This window comes from Pleurodeles waltl, chromosome 4_1, assembly GCF_031143425.1.
Source record: "Pleurodeles waltl isolate 20211129_DDA chromosome 4_1, aPleWal1.hap1.20221129, whole genome shotgun sequence".
Taxonomy (NCBI): Eukaryota; Metazoa; Chordata; class Amphibia; order Caudata; family Salamandridae; genus Pleurodeles; species Pleurodeles waltl.
Genome location: NC_090442.1, coordinates 659,258,344 through 659,278,056, shown reverse-complemented (window position 1 = coordinate 659,278,056; position 19,713 = coordinate 659,258,344). Strand labels below are relative to the sequence as shown.

The window sequence follows — 19,713 nt, the reverse complement described above, 5'->3', positions numbered from 1 at the left end:
GGCTCTACTGCCTTAATCCTGTTAGATCTCTCCAGGGCATTTGGTACTCTATTTTAATTGGCCAGCTATTTGAAATAGGTATGTGCTGCCCTGCTTTGAACTCGCTGAAATCTTTCTTTACCACAAGTCTATTTTGATGCCTCCATATTGCTCTGAGGGGAAGAGAATTAAGTTTGAAATCTCTCAGGACTCCTCACTGAGTCCCACGCTGTTTAACCTTTATGTTTCCCTATTTGCAATGCTAATTAGACCCTTTGGTGTCGAGGCAATGTCCTATACAAACAACACCTAAATTTCAATGCTGCACTCAGACACCATTATCTCTACTCAGAAGCGCGTCTATTATTCCACATCAGCATCTGCTGGGCGGATGCGTACCAACTGTTTAAAGCTTTTAGAGACAACACTGAGGTTCAGCTTTTTGGTGGCCAAGCTTCTGTTTGGTCTGATGTTTGGTGACTTGCTTAACTTGGTACCATTCTTCTAGCTTCCACAGTGACTAAGAACATCTGGACTGTTTTCGATCATCACTTTTCTTTCTCCACCCAGGTTAACTGGAGACCTCCACAAGTTTTGCCACCCCAAAATACTTCAGAAATTTGTCTTTGCTCTCCCAGATTCGGCCAGAAGAATGGTAATCCAATCTTTAATCATCTCACAGTTGGATTAAGGAAACTATTTATGGCTGCCTAACATTTTTGTTAATCATCTTCAGACTGTGCAAAATGCAGTGGCACACACTAATCTCAGATCTACCGCTTGTTAATCAGTGGCTTTTCTATTGCAAGATCTGCACTGGCTTCCAAATTCGAAAACAGGTGCTACTTAAAGCTCTGCGTCTGACCTTTCGTGCTCAGACTGAGAGTGGTCCTCTGTATCTGAGACATAGCCTAACCACTGTTCAAGAGACCCAGAAAGATAATTATCCTTTCTCCTATGTGGTGACAAAATGGTGGAACTCTATTCATTTTAGGATCCTTCAAGCCCCTAAACAGGTTCGGAAAAAGCCTTGGAACTTGGCTTTTACATCTTCCAGGCTTGTTAGCTTACTGTCACTATGCAGCATGAGTATGCAACTTTTATTGGTGTACTTCAAACACTTTTTAAACCAATAAATTATCAATGAATTCCACAAGTCTACCAGCACCATAATAAGCATAAAACGTGATAGCTTAGCAAACCTAGTCATAGAGAAAGTTTCTAATTTCAAAGCAAACTTTCTCTAAAAAAATAAGCAACATCTTCATTCTTCACTGCCCTCAAACAAGTCTACTTTGAGGTCTAAACCCAATTGTGGTCATTCAAACAAAAAGAAAAAGAAATCTTGAATATAATTAAAGCCACAAAAGTAACAGGTAATCCTGCAAGTCCTTGCTCGCCAAACATTTCCAAATAAATTCTGCTTGAGTCCTGGCAAGAAAGATCATCAACTCCTCCCTGTCAACTTGTTAATTCTAAGACGACCTGTAAATGTTATATAATGAACCTGTTATAATGAAACAGGGGCTCTAGCACTCTAACCTGTGGAATCACTAATGAATAGCTCATTGACCATTCTTGGGAAAACTCACTATAATGTAGCCTTAACCCAAATATTAATCTTCATCAAACAAAACAATTGACTATCAGACACAGAATCTGATCTTATTTATAATGCCCTCGAGAACTATGGGGTGGTTGTATTATTACTACTTGACCTAGAGGGGACCTGGACAGGCATTTCAGTCTTGGCTTTTCTACCGGAGCATAACCAAGACTGATTTGCATATGGCCTGGGATGTGACCTGAACAAACACCAGTGTCTGAGATTAATTCAAGCATACAGTGTGCAAAAGGACTCTGTAAGGAAATGTCTCCTTGGCATGGTTACCCCCTGACTTTTTGCCTTTGCTGATGCTAAGTTATGATTTGAAAGTGTGCTGGGACCTTGCTAACCAGGCCCCAGCACCAGTGTTCTTTCCCTAAACTGTACCTTTGTCTCCACAAATGGCACAACCCTGGCACTCAGGTAACCGTGGTACCAAGGCCCCTGATGCCAGGGAAGGTCTCTAAGGGCTGCAGCATGTCTTATGCGAGCCTGGGGACCCCTCACTCAGCACATGCACACCGCCTCACAGCTTGTGTGTGCTAGTGGGGAGAAAATGACTAAGTCGGCATGGCACTCCCCTCCGAGTGCCATGCCAACCTCACACTGCCTGTGGCATGGGTAAGTCACCCCTCTAGCAGGCCTTACAGCCCTAAGGCAGGGTGCACTGTACCACAGGTGAGGGCATATGTGCATGAGCACTATGCCCCTACAGTATCTAAGCAAAACCTTAGACATTGTAAGTGCAGGGTAGCCATAAGAGTATATGGTCTGGGAGTTTGTCAAACACGAACTCCACAGTTCCATAATGACTACACTGAAACTTGGAAGTTTGGTATCAAACTTCTCAGCACAATAAATGCACACTGATGCCAGTGTGCAATTTATTGTAAAATACACCCAAAGGGTATCTTAGAGATGCCCCCTGAAAACATGCCGGACTTCCAGTGTAGGCTGACTAGTTTCTGCCAGCCTGCCACACACCAGACATGTTGCTGGCTACATGGGGAGAGTGCCTTTGTCACTCTGTGGCCAGGAACAAAGCCTGTACTGGGTGGAGGTGCTTCTCACCTCCCCCTGCAGGAACTGTAACACCTGGCAGTGAGCCTCAAAGGCTCACCCCTTTTGTTACAGCACCACAGGGCATCCCAGCTAGTGGAGATGCCCGCCCCTCCGGCCACCACCCCCACTTTTGGTGGCAAGGCTAGAGGAGATAATTAGAAAAACAAGGAGGAGTCACCCACCAGTCAGGACAGCCCCTAAGGTGTCCTGAGCGGAGGTGACCCTTACTTTTAGAAATCCTCCATCTTGTGAGTGGAGGATTCCCCCAATAGAATTAGGGATGTGCCCCCCTCCCCACAGGGAGGAGGCACAAAGAGGGTGTAGCCACCCTCCAGGACAGTAGCCATTGGCTACTGCCCTCCCAGACCTAAACACCCCCCTAAATTCAGTATTTAGGGGCTCCCCAGAACCTAGGAAACTAGATTCCTGCAACCTTAACAAGAAGGACTGCTGACCTGAAGCCCTGCAGTGAAGACGGAGACGACAACTGCTTTGGCCCCAACCCTACCGGCCTGTCTCCCAACTTCGAAGAAAACTGCAACAGCGATGCATCCAACAGGGACCAGCGACCTCTGAAGCCTCAGAGGACTGCCCTGCAACCAATGACCAAGAAACTCCCGTGAACAGCGGCCCTGTTCAACAACCTGCAACTTTCTTGCAACAAAGACACAACTTTAAAGACTTCACGTTTCCCGCCGGAAGCGTGAGACTTTCCACTTTGCACCCGACGACCCCAGCTCGACCTGCGGAAAACCAACACTTCAGGGAGGACTACCCGCGACTGCGAGCCCGGAGTAGCCAGAGATGACCCCCGTGTGCCCCCACAGCGATGCCTGCAGAGGAAATCCAGAGGCTCCCCCTGACTGTGACTGCCTGTAACAAGGGACCAGACACCTGGAACCAACACTGCACCCGCAGCCCCCAGGACCTGAAGGAACCGAACTCCAGTGCAGGAGTTACCCCCAGGCGATCCCCTACCTAGCCCAGGTGGTGGCTACCCCGAGGAGCCCCCCACCCCCCATGCCTGCCTGCATCGTTGAAGTGACCCCCAGGTCCCTCTATTGTTTCCTACCTGAAACCCAGCGCCTGCTTTGCACACTGCACCCGGCCGCCCCTGTGCCACTGAGGGTGTACTTTCTGTGCCTTCTTGTGTCGTCCGTCCCAGTCCCCCCCCCCCACAGGTGCCCCCCAGGTGCCCTACAAAACCCCCCTGGTCTGCCCCCTGAGGACGCGGGTACTTACCTGCTGGCAGACTGGAACCGGGGCACCCCTGTTCTCCATTGAAACCTATGTGTTTTGGGCACCTCTTTGGCCTCTGCACCTGACCGGCCCTGAGCTGCTGGTGTGGTAACTGTGGGGCTGCCTTGAACCCCCAACAGTGGGCTACCTATGCCCCAACTTTGAGACAAGTGTTTTACTTACCTGCAAAACTAACCTTTACTTACCCACCCCCAGGAACTGCTGATTTTTGCAGTGTCCACTTTTAAAATAGTTTATTGCCATTTTTACAAAGACTGTACATGCTATTGTGTCCATTCAAAGTTCCTAGAGTATCTAACTGAAATACCTTTCATTTGAAGTATTATTTGAAAATCTTGAACCTGCGGTTCTTATAATAAACTAAGAAAATATATTATCCAATATAAAAACCTATTGGTCTGGAATAAGTCTTTGAGTGTGTGTTCCTCATTTATTGCCTGTGTGTGTACAACACATACTTAACACTACCCTCTAATAAGCCTACTGCTCGACCACACTACCACAAAATAGAGCATTAGAATTATCTCTTTTTGCCACTATCTTACTTCTAAGGGGAACCCTTGGACTCTGTGCACACTATTTCTTACTTTGAAATAGTACATACAGAGCCAACTTCCTACAGACTCTAATCCAAAATCCCTAAAAAATCAACTCCTAAATTACAAAGAATAAACATTGCGGCTAGACAAGTCCTTGATTTAAATTGACGGGAATCATTCTACAGGGGCCCTAAAAAAAACACGACATTTCAAAAAAAGCCCTAACCTTGATAATTTCTACTTTGCACCTAGGTGGTAGTTGCTTTTCACTGCAGACATGCACATTTTGGGATATAGTGTAAAGAAAACTGTATCAATCAACAATCAAAATTCCGAAGACCCATAAACTCCTGGCTTTTCCCAAAACCAAGCCTCAAGCATCTCTAGGTCCTTGGTTCCTGCTGCCTATGTCTGCTGGCGAATTACCAATGTATCTTGTTCTCTCTTGTCACGAAGAGGTTGAGATTTGGATGTCCCGATTGCCAACATAGCCAGAGGAGTTCAGAGCAGCTATTCATGCCACTCTCCTCCCAGTCTGCCCATTCATTTGGGACTCCAGGAGATATCCCCCTTTGAGTTACTTGCAGATGAGATTTTCCATTTCCATATTTCTTGAAAAGGCATATCTAGCAGTGATTTTTGAGGGGATGCAAACTGGGCCACAGATACAACTGGTAGGGCCGCCTGCAAAGGGCAATTGTAAATAGTGTGTGCTGCACATGTGAACCTCTGAGTGTGTATATCACATATATGATATAGACCTGCTTGATTAAAATGTTTAAATCTGATTTTGCAATTATGTCCGTGTATATCTTTATTTACAAATGCATATATAGATACACATATTCTAACATACATTGAAAGTGGGATTTAAACAGTTAAACAAACAGGTAGGCTTGTGCATTGCCTGAAAAACTGTCTTGCAGTGAAAGGTAAATAGACAAATTAATGTTTAAGGAAAAGTGCAGTGTTTGCTTTTTTTCGTGTACTGTCTTGTGGCACATTCAATGGCTACAGGGGTGGAGCCCAAGAGCAGAGTTAACAGGGCAAGTAGAGCTGGGACACAAACCCCTGCAGGACCCACTCTAGCGATGCCACTGAAAGTATGCCTGTGAATGTGTCCCTCCTGACTTGCTGATATAATACATGAACATGGTGTTGTCCTTCCTTTTCAAAACCGATGACTTACAAATTCTTGGGAGGAATGAGTTTAGTTTGTTGCAATACTCTCGGAGGTTGGGTACATTTATGTGGAGCGATATCTCTTCTGGGCTTCATAGGCAGCATGGGGTCACATACTGCAGGTGCGTCCTACATCTCTCCCTATATCTCTCGAAAAAGAGGTCTGTGTTCAGCACACAAACAAAAACAATGGGAAGATAAGAAAATCCATCAGTTGTGTTCTTTTTTTTCCCCATCCACAATTGAGTGAAGACTTCACTCTGTTACCATGACAAGATGCTCAAGATTGTGCGCACTGTGATAATGGAGAGGCCTGATAAAGAGGCAGCAATTTGATACCAGAGAGGAGTAAGAGAATATCAATCTGGAGCATGAATTGATACTTATGGACTGTTACAGTATGAAGTTGTTGAAATGGATGTGCAGTCATCTGAAGGTGGGTAGCTTGTTCTTCCAAAGACCACCACATTTCCCTCAGACTGTAAACACACCCAAATCAGCCCACTACTCAAGAAACCCACCGCCGACCCTACGGAGCTGAAGAACTACAGACCCATATCTCTGCTCCCTTTCCAAGCCAAGGTAACGGAGAAATGCCATCAACCAGCAACTCACTGTATACTAGAACCTTCCCAGTTCGGTTTCAGAAGCAACCACAGCACTGAAACCGCACTCTTAGCAGCCACTGATGACATATGCATCATACTGGACCACTGAGGCACTGCCGCATTCATCCTCCTCGAACTCTCCTCTGCATTTGACACTGTCTCCCACTCCACCCTCTACGACTGACTGCATGACGCCAGCATCTAAGACAAAGCCCTGAACTGGATCAGGTCCTTCCTCACCGGAAGAGCAAAAAGGGTCAGACTACCACCGTTCACATCAAAACCAAAAGACACTTGCTGCGGAGTGGCCCAAAGATCCTCACTCAGCCCGACACTTTTCAACATCTACACGGCCTGCTCGCTAAGATCACCAAACAACACGAGCTAAACAGTCTCCTACGTTGACGACATCCAACTGATCCTCTCCCTGTCCGGTCCGAGGACTCTCCGCAAGCCAAGAGAAATTTCCACAACAGGATGAGAGCAGTTGCCGCCTGGATGGAGGCCAGCTGCTTCAAGCTCAATTCAAACAAGACAGGGATCCCCATGATCGGCTCCACCCCTTCTGCCTGAACGACTCCTGGTGGCCCATGGCTCTGGGTAACGCCCCCGGCGCCAGTGACCATGCGCGCAACCTGGGCATCATCCTGGACTCCACTCTATCAATGTCCCGCCAAGTAAACACCGTCATCAAGCTTCCACACCCTCCGTCTCCTGCGGAAGATTTTCAAATGGAATTTCCCCCCGACACGAGGAAGACAGTCACCCAAGCACTCATCAGCAAACTGGACTACGGCAACACACTCCAAGCTGGCATTACCAAGAAACTTCAATCAAGACTAGAACGAGTCCAGAATGCAGCAGCCAGACTCATCCTGGACATCCCCTGACACAGCCAAATCTCCTCCCACCTCAGAGACCTACAATGGCTTCAGTCAACAAGCACATCACATACAAACTCTTGATCCACACCTTCAAGGCACTGCACAACACAGGACCAGCATACCTCAACCAGCCCCTCACTTTCTATGTACCTAACAGACATCTCCGTTCCTCCCAGCTCGCCCTTGCAGCCGTCCCCAAGATCCAAAAAAGTACAGTAGGAGGAAGATGCTTCTCCTACCTAGCAGGCTGGACACGGAACACACTTCCCCTCAAGCTCAGGCAAATCGCATCACTGAAGCAGTTTAGGAAGGACCTCAAGACCTGGCTCTTCGAGTGAGCAGCACGCCTACATTCAGCGCCTTGGAACCCTATGGGTGATGAGCTGTGCTTTACAAGTCCTTGATAGATTGATTTGACTGATTGGATGCTTTTCCCATATGTGTATCTAGAATGGCTCCTAATAACTGAATTCTAGTTGTCGAGCTCATGGAAATCTTTTCCATCCTGGTTAAAAAAACAAAAAAAAAAACAGGTCTAGGTGGTTGAAAAGTTAGCAGCAAAAAAAGGAAAAAAAAAAACATATCCTCGTATCTTGATCTATTTAGTAGAAATGTCCATCCTGCGCCAAAAAAACATGGGAGATAAGGGGAAAGAAATCCAGCTATAATATCAATGGGTTTGACTTAAAGGTGGACTTGATAACATGGAATGTTAATGGTTTAAGAACCAGGAAAACACAAAGGTGCATTACGGAGTTTCTGAATTTGTGGGGCTCGCAAATAATGCTTTTGCAAGAAACACAATGTAAAAAGAGCTAATTTATATCTTAAGGACCCAGGATTGGATTTGAGTTGTAGTTTCTGCAAATCAGATATGCTGTAATAAAGGTGTGGGTTTTATAGTCAGGAAGAACTCTAACATCAGAGCAGTTCATTCAAAAGTAGACAGCAGATGGTAGGTGAGTCATTGTATTATTACAAATCTATCAATTGCAACTCACCTGTGTTGGATACTATTGCTCTAATGAAGATGACTTGTCAATTTTAGAGCAACTTTGTAAAACTCCTTGATTACAGTACCTGAATAGTGTGAATTCTATGATTCAACAATAAGACCACACTGCACCTCTCCTAAAGTAGCAGCGTGTTTAAAAAGTAAGTTAGAAGATCTAGACCTGTTAGATATCTGGAGAGTAAAGAAAGGAAATCAAAGGAAGTTCTCAATTCATAGCAAACAAATATGGTCATAGCTCCAGAATAGATTACTGGGTTGTGGATGGGAAGATTTTAGACCTAGTGACAAAACAGATTACTACCCAACGTTCTTATCAGATCATGCTGAGGTCGCCTTGATGCTTCATTTAGGAAAGATCTCTTACCTTCCCACGACTGTGGACAGAAAAGTTCTGGCCAATCAATTACAGGCTCAACATTTAGAACTAGAGTTGGCCATTTTCTTTAATGCTAATCTGGGAAGAAAACCTGCTTAATGTGGTATGGGAGCCCATAAGGCATATTTGAGAGGCATTATAACTAAATGGGTGATTACTTACACAAAAACTGAGAACTATTTCGAAATTAGAACTGCAACGTATTAACCCAGAGGGGGAAAGTCTTTAGACTCAATTAAGATCGAATAAGAGACCCTTAGGGACAGGTGTAGAGTGAAGCTGGAAAACAAAATGTTAACAAAAATGGCAAATGTCTACAGATGCACCACTATCAGGAAAAAAGCAGGAACAATTCTGGTCTAGAAAGGTAAAAAGCAAGAGACCCGTAACATTGTTCAAGCTATTCAGGGGGTCCCAAAGGTTCTTGCTTATTAATAATTAGGAGATAAGGGAAGCATTTCAGGTTTTTACCAATCTATGTACAAATATAGTACTGTCCCAACAGACAAGAATATTGAGGAATGATTTATCCACCTTCGTCTTCCTACCTTTAATAGAGATGATCAAGATCTTTTGTCTCGGGAGATCACAGAAAGAGAATTAAAATTATATGTTTTTAGACTGTCAATAAATCCTGGTCTGGAAGGAGCTCTTAGTGGCATTCTGATTGAGGGTCTCTCTCCCCCAGTTCCTGGGCAGAAGCTGTAACAGCAGCGCTTTTTAACTCTAATAAAAATCCTTTAATTTGTAAACCCTATAGACCAGTGTTTCCCAAACTGTAAGTTGCAACCCGATTTTTGATAGGTCACCAAAGTCCAGGAAATAAATAACGATGCTTTTAAATTCTGTAATTATGGTATATCATTTGCTGTGCTTCAAATACAGATAAAATGGCAGATTATGTCTTCTGTTGGTTATTTTATTTATTTATTTTTTACACAGGACTGGTGTTTACGAATTCCTCTCACTTTCAGAAAAATAAAGTGCATAATGTGACAATTCTGCTGGGGTACCTGAAGTGTGAAAGTAAAGCTGGAGGATGTCATTTCTTCTAACGCACAACTACATTTCAAAAACATGTAAATTAAACTATACATATTCAGCAGTTAGGAAAACAGAATGAAGCATATGTTCTTGTAAATCTGAAAGCTGATGGAAACAGATTTTAGTAGGATCAGAACAAATCGAGATACTTTACTTGGTGACGTACAAATAACGAATACTGGCTGAAATCCGATTTGCACACATTATCGACTGTGTGCAGTATAGGTTTATCTATAATACTGTATGTCTGTGCAAATTTAGTGACCCTTTCAAAGGAAAATTAGTTGTCTGCAAGTAACAAAGTGCTACCACACAATGCTTTATTACATTACAAAAGTTGAAGCCTCATGTCCATTAAAGCTAGGTGGGTCACAAAGGTTTGTCGTACTGAAAAGGTTGTGGTTCTAAAAAGTTTAGGAAGCACTGCTATACTGAAATCTCTGTATTAAACACAGATTATAAAATATTTACAGGAGATCTTGCAAAAAGAGTAGCTGAAGTGATTGGGAAATTGATCAAGTAAGATCAGAAGAGGTTCATTCCTGGGAGAAACTTAGAGAAACTAGTACATCAAGTGACTGGATGTATGGATATTGCAATTCAGATCAATGCTCTTCTGGCTATTATAGAAGTCGATGCCGCTGAAGCCTTTGATCAACTTTGGAAGTTTTCATGGGCATGCCTTAAGGAGTTTGGAATTCCAGTGAGGGTCATTAAAACTATTAATACTATTGCACGCTAGCCCCCTAGCCAGAGTATGTGTAAATGCCTAGCCAGAGTATGAGGAGAAGTGCCTGGCCCATATTGCCAGTCACAGCTCCCCAGCCACTCCATGGCCCGCCTGCCTGCTGCTGACAGCTCTGCCTGCTTTCCTGAGCCTGACTGTGACAGCTCCACCCACAATCCTGAGCCTGACTGTGACAGCTCTGCCTGCTTTCCTGAGCCTGACTGCATCTGCTGATGCCTCCTTTGTGCCACTGCCGCTCCCGCTCTCCCGCCTTCCACCCCGGCATCTCCCACCTTCCAGGACATAAAATGGAGGCCGCAGCACAAAGGCAAGCTCGTCTGCGTCCATCAGCGCCAGGACCACACCCAGCGCTAGGACCCCTAGTCCTTCCTACCGCTAACACTACCAAGGACCTCCAGGCCTTGTACTTCGGACACCCCATCAACATCTGCTTCACGGCCTCCCCACGCTCAAACAAAGGACACTTCATCTGCCTACACTGCTGTTTCTCCTGCAATGCGGGCCCACCTGCGTACACTAACGCCAGCACTGCACCCACACAGAAGACTACGAACAACCAAGCACGGCTCCAGAGCATCCTGCTAAACGCCCGCTCCTTATGCAAACATGCCCCGAAATCTGTGACACCAGTATCTCCCACGACCCGGATGCCGCCTTCATCACCGAAACATGGCTAACACACTCCTAAAATTCCGACATCACCACGACCATCCCGAGGGCCCCAAGATGATACACCAAGATCACACCAACAAACATGGCGGGGCATGGCCATCACATTCAAGAAAACTATCCAAAGCACCATCACCGACGACAACCCAACGCCTCTCATGGAGCACCTCAACTTCCGACTCCAGTTAGATCCCAACACCACAATGCAAGGCACCCTCGCATACAGACCCCAGAGATCACACCCAGCCTTATGCGACGCCATCCCCAGCCTCACGGCTCCCCGGCCATCGACTCCTTCCACTGTGTCCATCAGTCATCTCAATTTCCACCTTAAAGACCCCAAAGACACCTACTCCACTTCCTTCGTAGAGAATCTCAACAGGACAGGCATCACCCAACTGGTCACCAAACCCACGCACAAAGCTGGACACATACTGGACGCCAACCCCACTTCAAATGACAGAATCAGTTTCACTCACATGGCTGAACTCACCTGGACTGAACACCTCATTGTCCACTTTACCATCTCCAATTCCCAGCACACCACCTCCAACCACCTCAGCACCCCCACCAAAGCTGGGGCAAGGTAACTAAAACCCTCTGGACACAGGCCCTAGGCACCGCAAAACCCGAGCCCAAGGCAGACCTCAACCTCAATCAACATTCAAAGCTTCACCACCTGGATCACCAAATCTGCAGACAGAGTTGCCTCGCTGAAACCAGCTAAAACCAACAACACCTTCAAGCCAGCAAAATGGTACACTCCCGAACTCAGGAACTCCAAACGTGACTGCCACTGACAAGGGCTCATGACCAAGGACCCCTCCAACAGAGGTACCTATAAGGTAACCTTCAATAATTTCTACCACCACCACATCAAAGCAGCAAAAACAGCAGCAATCACTGACCGCATCAACACCGCAGCCAACCCCACAAAAGAACTCTTCAGAATCATCAAGGAATTCTCTGACCTGATAGCCACAGAGACCACCATCCACCCATCCCAGGAACTCTCCGACACCTTCTCAGACTACTTCTACAGCAAGATTACCACCATATATAACAATTTCGAAACCCAACCGTCCACCTACAGCCCGGACAACATCTCTCAAAAGCTAACACCAACTACACAAACTGCTGGTGCCCGATTACCACACAGACCACTGCAGCCATCATGTCTTTCATCCACTCCGGGGCACCCACTGACCCCGCCCCCACCAGCTTTTCAACCTCAAAGTCAACACTATTAGCACAGAGCTAACCTGCATCCTCAACATCTCTATCTCCACGGCAACCTTCCTGGATGAATGGAAGCATGCAGAGGTCAGAACCCTCCTAAAGAAACCCTCTTCTGACCCCAGCGACCTCCGAAACTACAGACGGATTTTCCCCTGCTCCCCCTTCCCAGCCAAAGTGCTCAAGAAAGCCATCAACCAACAGCTCACTACTTCGAACAAAACAACCTTCTCAACACCTCACAATCAGGACTCCAGGTCAACCACAGCATGGAGACTACACTGATCGTTTGCACAGACGAAATCAGGACCCTTCTCAGTTCAGAAGAGTCAGCAGTTCTGATCCCTCTGGACCTCTCCGCAGTGTTCGACTGTCTCCCACCACACTCTCCCCAACAGACTCCACAACATAGGCATTCAACAAAATGCCCTAATGTGGGTCGCCTCTTTCCTCTCAAGCCGCACACAGAGCATTCAACACTTAACTAATCCTCTCACTCACTGAAGATCCCCACAAACCAAAGTCAACTTCCACAACGCCATGATCAATGTAGCAACATGGATGAAAAACAGCTGCCTCAAACTAAACACCGACAAAACAGAAGTCCTGATCTTCAGGAAGAACACCTCCGAATGGGACCGTAGCTGGTGGCCAGCAGAACTCGGAGCAACGCCCTCTTCATCAGATGATGCACGAAACCTCGGCATCATCCTCAACTGCCAACTATCCATGAATCAACAAGTAAACTCAGTCACCCCCTACTGCTTCTACGCCCTCTGTATGCTCTGCTGAATCTTCAAATGGACCCCTACTGACACCAGAAAGATAGTCATGCATGCCCTGGTCACCAGCCGCTTGACTATGGCAACGCTCTCTAAGCCAGAGTGTCCTCCTAACTACTTAAAATACTCCAGACTCTACAGAACACCACAGCCAGACTCACCCTCAACCTCCCCAAGCACTCAAGCATCACCCCACACTGCAGGAACCTCCACTGGCTCCCCGTCCAGAACAGATGCCAATTCAAAATTCTCACACTTGCATACAAGGCTCTCCACATCCTAGGGCCGACCCACATCACACACACACACACACACACACCGTATCCATTGAAGCTGCAGTGGAGACTGCTCCTTCTCCTACACAGCAGCCAAGTGGTGGAACAGCCTGCCCCTCCACTTCCAAACAGCTCCCTCCCTGGCGGACTTCAGAAGGACACTCAAGACATGGCTTTTCGAATGAGACCCGGCACCCTCAGCACCCAGATACCCTTGGGGTGATAGTGCTGCACTTTACAAATGGTATGATTGATTGAAATAATTTACTAACTAGGGAATTCAAAATCAAAATGGGAACTGGACAGGGGTTCCCGCTCTCTCCAATCTTGATTGATCTATAGGATAATGTAATTACATCTTTTGAAACACAAGGTTTTAGTAGAAAGGTGGCTTTATATACAGGTAGCTTTCTGATCAATACTAACATCCCTGACTTGTCAATAAAAAGAGACTTGAATGGGTAGATGGAGAGTTTGGGAAGATATTGAGCGATTCAATTAAAAGTGACAAAACAGAGGTTATGTCTTGGAATGTGGCAGGTACAGTTGACACTAGTATAAAAAAGATGAGATATTTTGGGATAGATATTTTTCATAAGTTAAAGCAAATACCAGAAAGAAATCTAGAGAGGCTGGCACTTGACATTAAAAAGAAACTTAAAGTGGCAAAACCTCCCCTGACAATATTAGGTAGAGTACATTTTATTAAAATGTGCGTTTTACCAAACTTAGCCTTCTTATCCAACAAAATCCCATTGGCTTTTAACTTGAGAGATAAACAGAAGATTCAGAGTGACATCAGCTCTTTCATATGGGCCTCCAAAGCTGTTCGAATAAGCTGAATAAATTAGTGAAATAAACAGAGGAAAGGTGGGTAGTAGCTTTGTGATATTCAATTATATTGTTTGGCTTCCTAGATGAAGCTCTTCAGATCACTGCTGGGTATACCACAAGACTCAAACAGAGGCAGTATGTTTGAGCCATGTTACAATGATTAGGAGTAAGAGAGGGGTTTTATGCACAAATATGGTTCATATCTGTATTTTAAGAATGTAAGGCTAAAAGGTTTGGAGGCAGATGCCAAGTTGTGGAGTAAGCTAAGGGTTAAATTTAACATCTCCTATTGTAATGACTATATGCACTGGTGTGTGACTCTCCAGGTACTCCAGAGTGCTTAAAGGATGTTTTGAGACACCCCATAAGAGCAATAATATCCACGTGGGGAGATGTTGAGGGGAAGAGGGAACGAAGTTCATGGGATCAGTACTATCTCATGCCTGGAGGATCCCTATTGAGGGTTAAGTTTGTACAACTAACATTGTGGTATAAGGCACAATCTTGGACAATTTAAACAGTTGAGGGCTTCCTCAAGGGTATTCATACACAAATAAATTTGAAGAAAGTAGTAAGACTTTAGTATGATTATTTGTGTGAAACAGAAGATTTGAGAAGACTGGCCACGTATAAAATGTGGACGGGATTCTTGCCTGATAAAGAGCTCAAGAATTTATGGCACGTTCCCTTTACTACTTCATGAAGTTCTCAGTCCTGTTGATTTGAAAATAAACCATCTTTTTACCCTACACAGGGCCTATTGAACCCCAAGGGATACTGCAAAATTGAGGCGACTCAATGAGGCTGACGTTTAACTGCCCAGCCCTATATGTATTATGGGATGAAATAATTAAGAATTTATTTGTCATTCTAACCCAAGAATTTGCAGTAAGCCCATCTTTCATTATATTTGGTATTGGCAACACCTTGGGAAGGAATGAGGCCAAATTAATATTTTACTTAATGCTGTTAGTCAGATATATGATCTGTAAGAACTGGCTTGACAAAAAAAACTCAAGTTAAAGGACTGGTCAGATGCTGTGCATAGAACTAGTTTGTAAGATAAGCTATGTCATAATCCAGAAAGAACCTAATTCAGGCATAAGATAATAGACTGGCTGGAATTTCACAATATGGTCCTATGATTGAACCTATTCGAAATCCGAGGTCCAGCTGGACATTGGTGGTAGGGGTTGACCGGGTAGGCAAGGGCCCAGATTCTCAACACCACTACCATTCCGATAGCGATGCTATATCAATGGTCAGATGGCATAGTTACCTGTTTGAAGGGCATTGGTGTACAGAGGTTGAAGCCAAAAAAAAAAAAAAAAAGTTGAGGCAAGTGACAAATGCTACATATTTTTGGTTACTGGCTTTGACACCCCAGTTGTTCAGATATATAGTTCGTGGTCCCATCTCCTGAGCTGAACCGCCACCAGTGCGGACTTTAAAAAGAAAGTAAAGCTATTCAAACATAGCAAGATCTGGCTACTTGGAAGCAAAAATGCTTCCTGTATTTGGGCTGGATCAGGATGTGAAAATATGCATCTTGAAAATACAGCGATGTCATGTACTCTTCATCGCAATGCAGCAAGAGGATGCCTTAACAGGTTAACATGCAAAATTTATGTTTCCTCAGCAATTTGTTAAGATATCTTAGATCCAATATGGGTCTCCATTCCCTGGACTTCTTCCTGATGAGGAAGAACCAAGAATAGAATCCTTTTCTGTTTTGAGACTTGAGAACTGGTTTGAGGGCCCCGTTTTGCGACAAGAAAATAATTTCTGCCTCAGAAGGGAAAGGTGCAGGTACACATTTTGCATAGTTAGAGTTATCAGTGTTTTTTGGATGAATTCCAAAGTATGCTCAAAATGCACTAAATCTAGAACCCCACTTATCCACAGTGATTGTTGCAGACTACACCTGAGAGAAGTCAGCAATTTGTCCCCCATCATGGGAGGGGAAAGGTTTAACCGTTAGCCGGTGCGGATCTGGAGTCACTGTCCTCTTGATTTGTGACCTTTTTGAATGTGTGCTTCTCTTTATGGCAATGGATGAGCCAGTTCCTTGTGGCTTTAAGTTGCTCCAACCTTTTGCATGGTCTCCTATAGTAGGGGTTCTCCTATAGCAGAAGTACTATTGTTGCTTTGTGATTGATACGGCTGGTAAGCACTTCAGAATGATTGATATCCTTGGGTTCCTGGGCTGTGAAACAATGTTTATTGACGAGCCAGAAGGTACCCAATAATCTTGCTGTGTCAGTATCAGCTTTCAACTTCTTAAAGGCATTGTCGACATGGCAGCCAAATAATAACATGCCAAAGAATGGTATATCTAAAATGTGATTTTGCAAAAGGAAGTACATCTTAGCCATCCATCATATCTTAGTGCTGCTACTCCCGCTAGTTGACGAAATCCAATGTTACAATTATTAATAGCTTTGTCAATGATGGCTGCTGACACTCTTGCTCATTTCCTTTATAGTGCAAGAGTTCCTTTCCTTCCAGAATAAGTTCCAAATAAGAGCCAGTTGTCATTCACATTTGCTAGTTATCCTAGCCTAAGATCGTCACCACACTAACTGCCCTGATCGATGCAACTGCCAATGATGAAACTGGCTTAACTAAAAAGACCAGGTATTTTCCTTCCTTTTCCACAACTCAGTCTGCTTTGGGATGGTTTGTCAAGCATGCTAGTGTAGAGTCAGGTGCTCTATACTTCTTTTACAGCCTTGGAACAGCTGCTAGCATGATAGCTGGGCTTTACATCAGCTTTTTCCCCTCATTCCATATGTGATCCATATAGGTACGGCTCTGAAGCTTTCTTTGGAATGTATTTAAAATCATAAAGAAAGCAATCGGTTTGGAGCATTTGAGTTGGCAGAATATGATGTGGATGCTTTCTCTACGAAAGAGTGTAATCTAGGGTGGACAATTGGCGGGAAGCCACTGGTAGCAGATCTACTGCACCTGAAGGGCATGCCACATAATTATCTCATTCTTGGCAGGCATGTTCAATGAGCTTACTTTTCTCCTCTTCCTTGAAGTCATCCTATTCCAGTGTGTCTGCTTCCACAATCTTAAACAGTGGTAGCAAAGGTAGAGGCTGGGGTGTCGGAAGGTGCGCAGTCAGCTGTTGCAACTGTAGCAGCTGGGCGCTGCTAAGTTGGTGATACTAGATGAATACTAATGAAATCTTTAATGAGATCCAAAAGTATGTGTGTAAATGGAGGCTCAAAGAGATGCCTAGCAATAAGGATTGAAATATCTGTCATAATGTAACTGCCCATAGTACTAGGGACGTTCCCGTGTTGGATGAGGAACAGATGAAGGGCTAGTGTCCCTTGGTTGGAACTGAGCCTCCTCTTACTCCTCGTCTTTTTGGCACATGAGTATCAGGCCGTACAGGCTATAAACAGATCCAAAGGGACCATTGTCTTTTGATGCCTCAGTCTCCTTCCACTTGTGTCAAATTGTTTCACTTGTAAAGTGTGTGAAGTGTAACAAAGGCAAATACCCGGAGGTTCAGTAATGAATGGCGTAAATTGGAAAGAACCGGATTTGGCTTTTGATTTTAGTGTTCTTGATGGTGCTGTCGATGAGTTTGCTATCGACGATGGAGTTGTCAACAAGGGACCCAGCTCTGGTGGGGCACTTAATGACAGTACTGCTGATGGCAGCGTGGTCGACGATGTGCCTGTAGATGAAGTAGTCAACAATAGTTCTAGCTTCATCCAAAAATCAGAAGCAAACTATTATTTCCCAAATTGTCAACTGGGTCCTAATGATTTTACCACTTGGAAAAACAGTTATAGATGTCAAAGAACACAATATAACTTTTACAGCTACTGTAGCAGAAATGAGAACTACAATTAATTCCCCTTTACCAGTTCGATGTTTTAGAGCAACTGAGTATCTACATCAACAGGCATATTGTTATTTTATCCAGCAAATATAAGAAATGTCTCATTTTTCATTTTGGAATAGTTCTCTCACGCAGGTACAATGAGTGACTTATGTTAGCAGTCTTTACTGTAACAATCAAATGAATAAAGTCAAACTTGCTATCAAAAATAGCAATAAAAAGTCTCAGCAATTAATGTACTGCATGTGGTGTTGTCTTTATGCCCCCCTTTATTTACCAGTCTATGAAGAATTTCATTGGTCCATAGTGATATATCAATTTGATATTTGCAAATTTAGAAATATGTAATCATTCACTCAGCCTAAAATATACTGTTAAATAACATTCCTTTTACAAAGAAGAAAAAACAATATAAGAAATGGACAAATGTTAAACAAACAGGAGTCAGGGAATGCAAATGATTATACAACAATCTACAAAGAAGTAGGACCACTTTAATGTCACATCTGAAGAGACTGGCAGTTCACTCAATGACAAAGCTGCCAGAGATGGGGTAACCCTGATAACTATAAAAATCTGTCCAAAGAAAAATACTTTAGGAGAAAAACCAAATATAAAATGAGTAATGAGAAAAATCTTAGAACAATCATGTGCAAGTAAAAGGCATACTAAGATGTTTACAATTTACGATTGTTATGGTACATGCACTTTATAATACCTCAGTATAGGGTAAGTGTGCGAACATATAGTATTTTAAATATATGGTAAACTGGTGGAAAACTAAATAAAAAGCTAATACTGTACTAAAGAACTTTAAAGTGTACCCCAGGATGAATATTAATATTGAATTCTATGAGCTAATGGAGATATTAAATAAATATTTTGTATGGCATATAGGCACTGTATTGCACATTACTTAAGTCAGTACACAAGGCGTTTACAAAAACATAAAAATTAAAATCTAGTTTACACTTTTTCTGTAGGTCCCAAAATATAGCACAAATCAATTTCACATATTGGAGGCTGCCACTTTCTGCAGCTGATTGTATAGTGTGCATGTTATGAATTCTATAAATAGGTCCTATAAATAAATGTTGAAGGAGATTATATATTTAAGGATAAACCAATTGCACACATTAATTGTACGACAATGAACTGTAAGGTCAAGCTTGAATATATCTGTAGTCATTGGATGCTTTAGTTGCAAGGAATATAAATTTAGAGCAGTACTTAAGTACCTAAGTGGAAGGCTATGATATAAGCCATAAGTGCTGGAGTATGGGTACTGTGAGAGGCAAGTGGGGCAATAAAGAGCATACAATCAATTTCACTTCATACATATCACTTCGGGGTTCACCGCAGGGCCGATATCAGTGCTAGTAAATGCTACTAAGAGTGGTTGACTAAGTAGCCACTGGGGTTCTCGTTAATGGGTGGTTCTAAAGAAGGTGGATGTCATCCGAACAAAGGGAAACCAAGCCTTTGGTAGGGACACAGGATGGCAAAGGTCCAGAAGCGAAAAGTGATGTAAAGGCTGGTTTAGGAAATTAAGACAAGGCAGGATTAGAAGATGAGCAGTCTAGAGTGTAGAGGTTTAGGAAAGGATGCTGCACTATTCAATTACTTGGAAACAAGGTGCTGAATTTGTATATCGTAACAAGTTACTTATCTATAACAACAATATTGTGGACTGTCTTATTATAGATGTTATGCATCTATCATTGTGCTGGGTATAATTCTACCATCTGG

The 19,713-nt window shown here is 43.8% G+C and overlaps 1 protein-coding gene across 1 annotated transcript in view; it reads right to left on the bottom strand.

Moving 5' to 3' along the window:
- Nucleotides 1-19,713, bottom strand: part of TBK1 (TANK binding kinase 1) — a 394,952-nt gene that overhangs the window by 245,494 nt on the left and 129,745 nt on the right. The gene's annotated exons all lie outside the window — the stretch shown is intronic.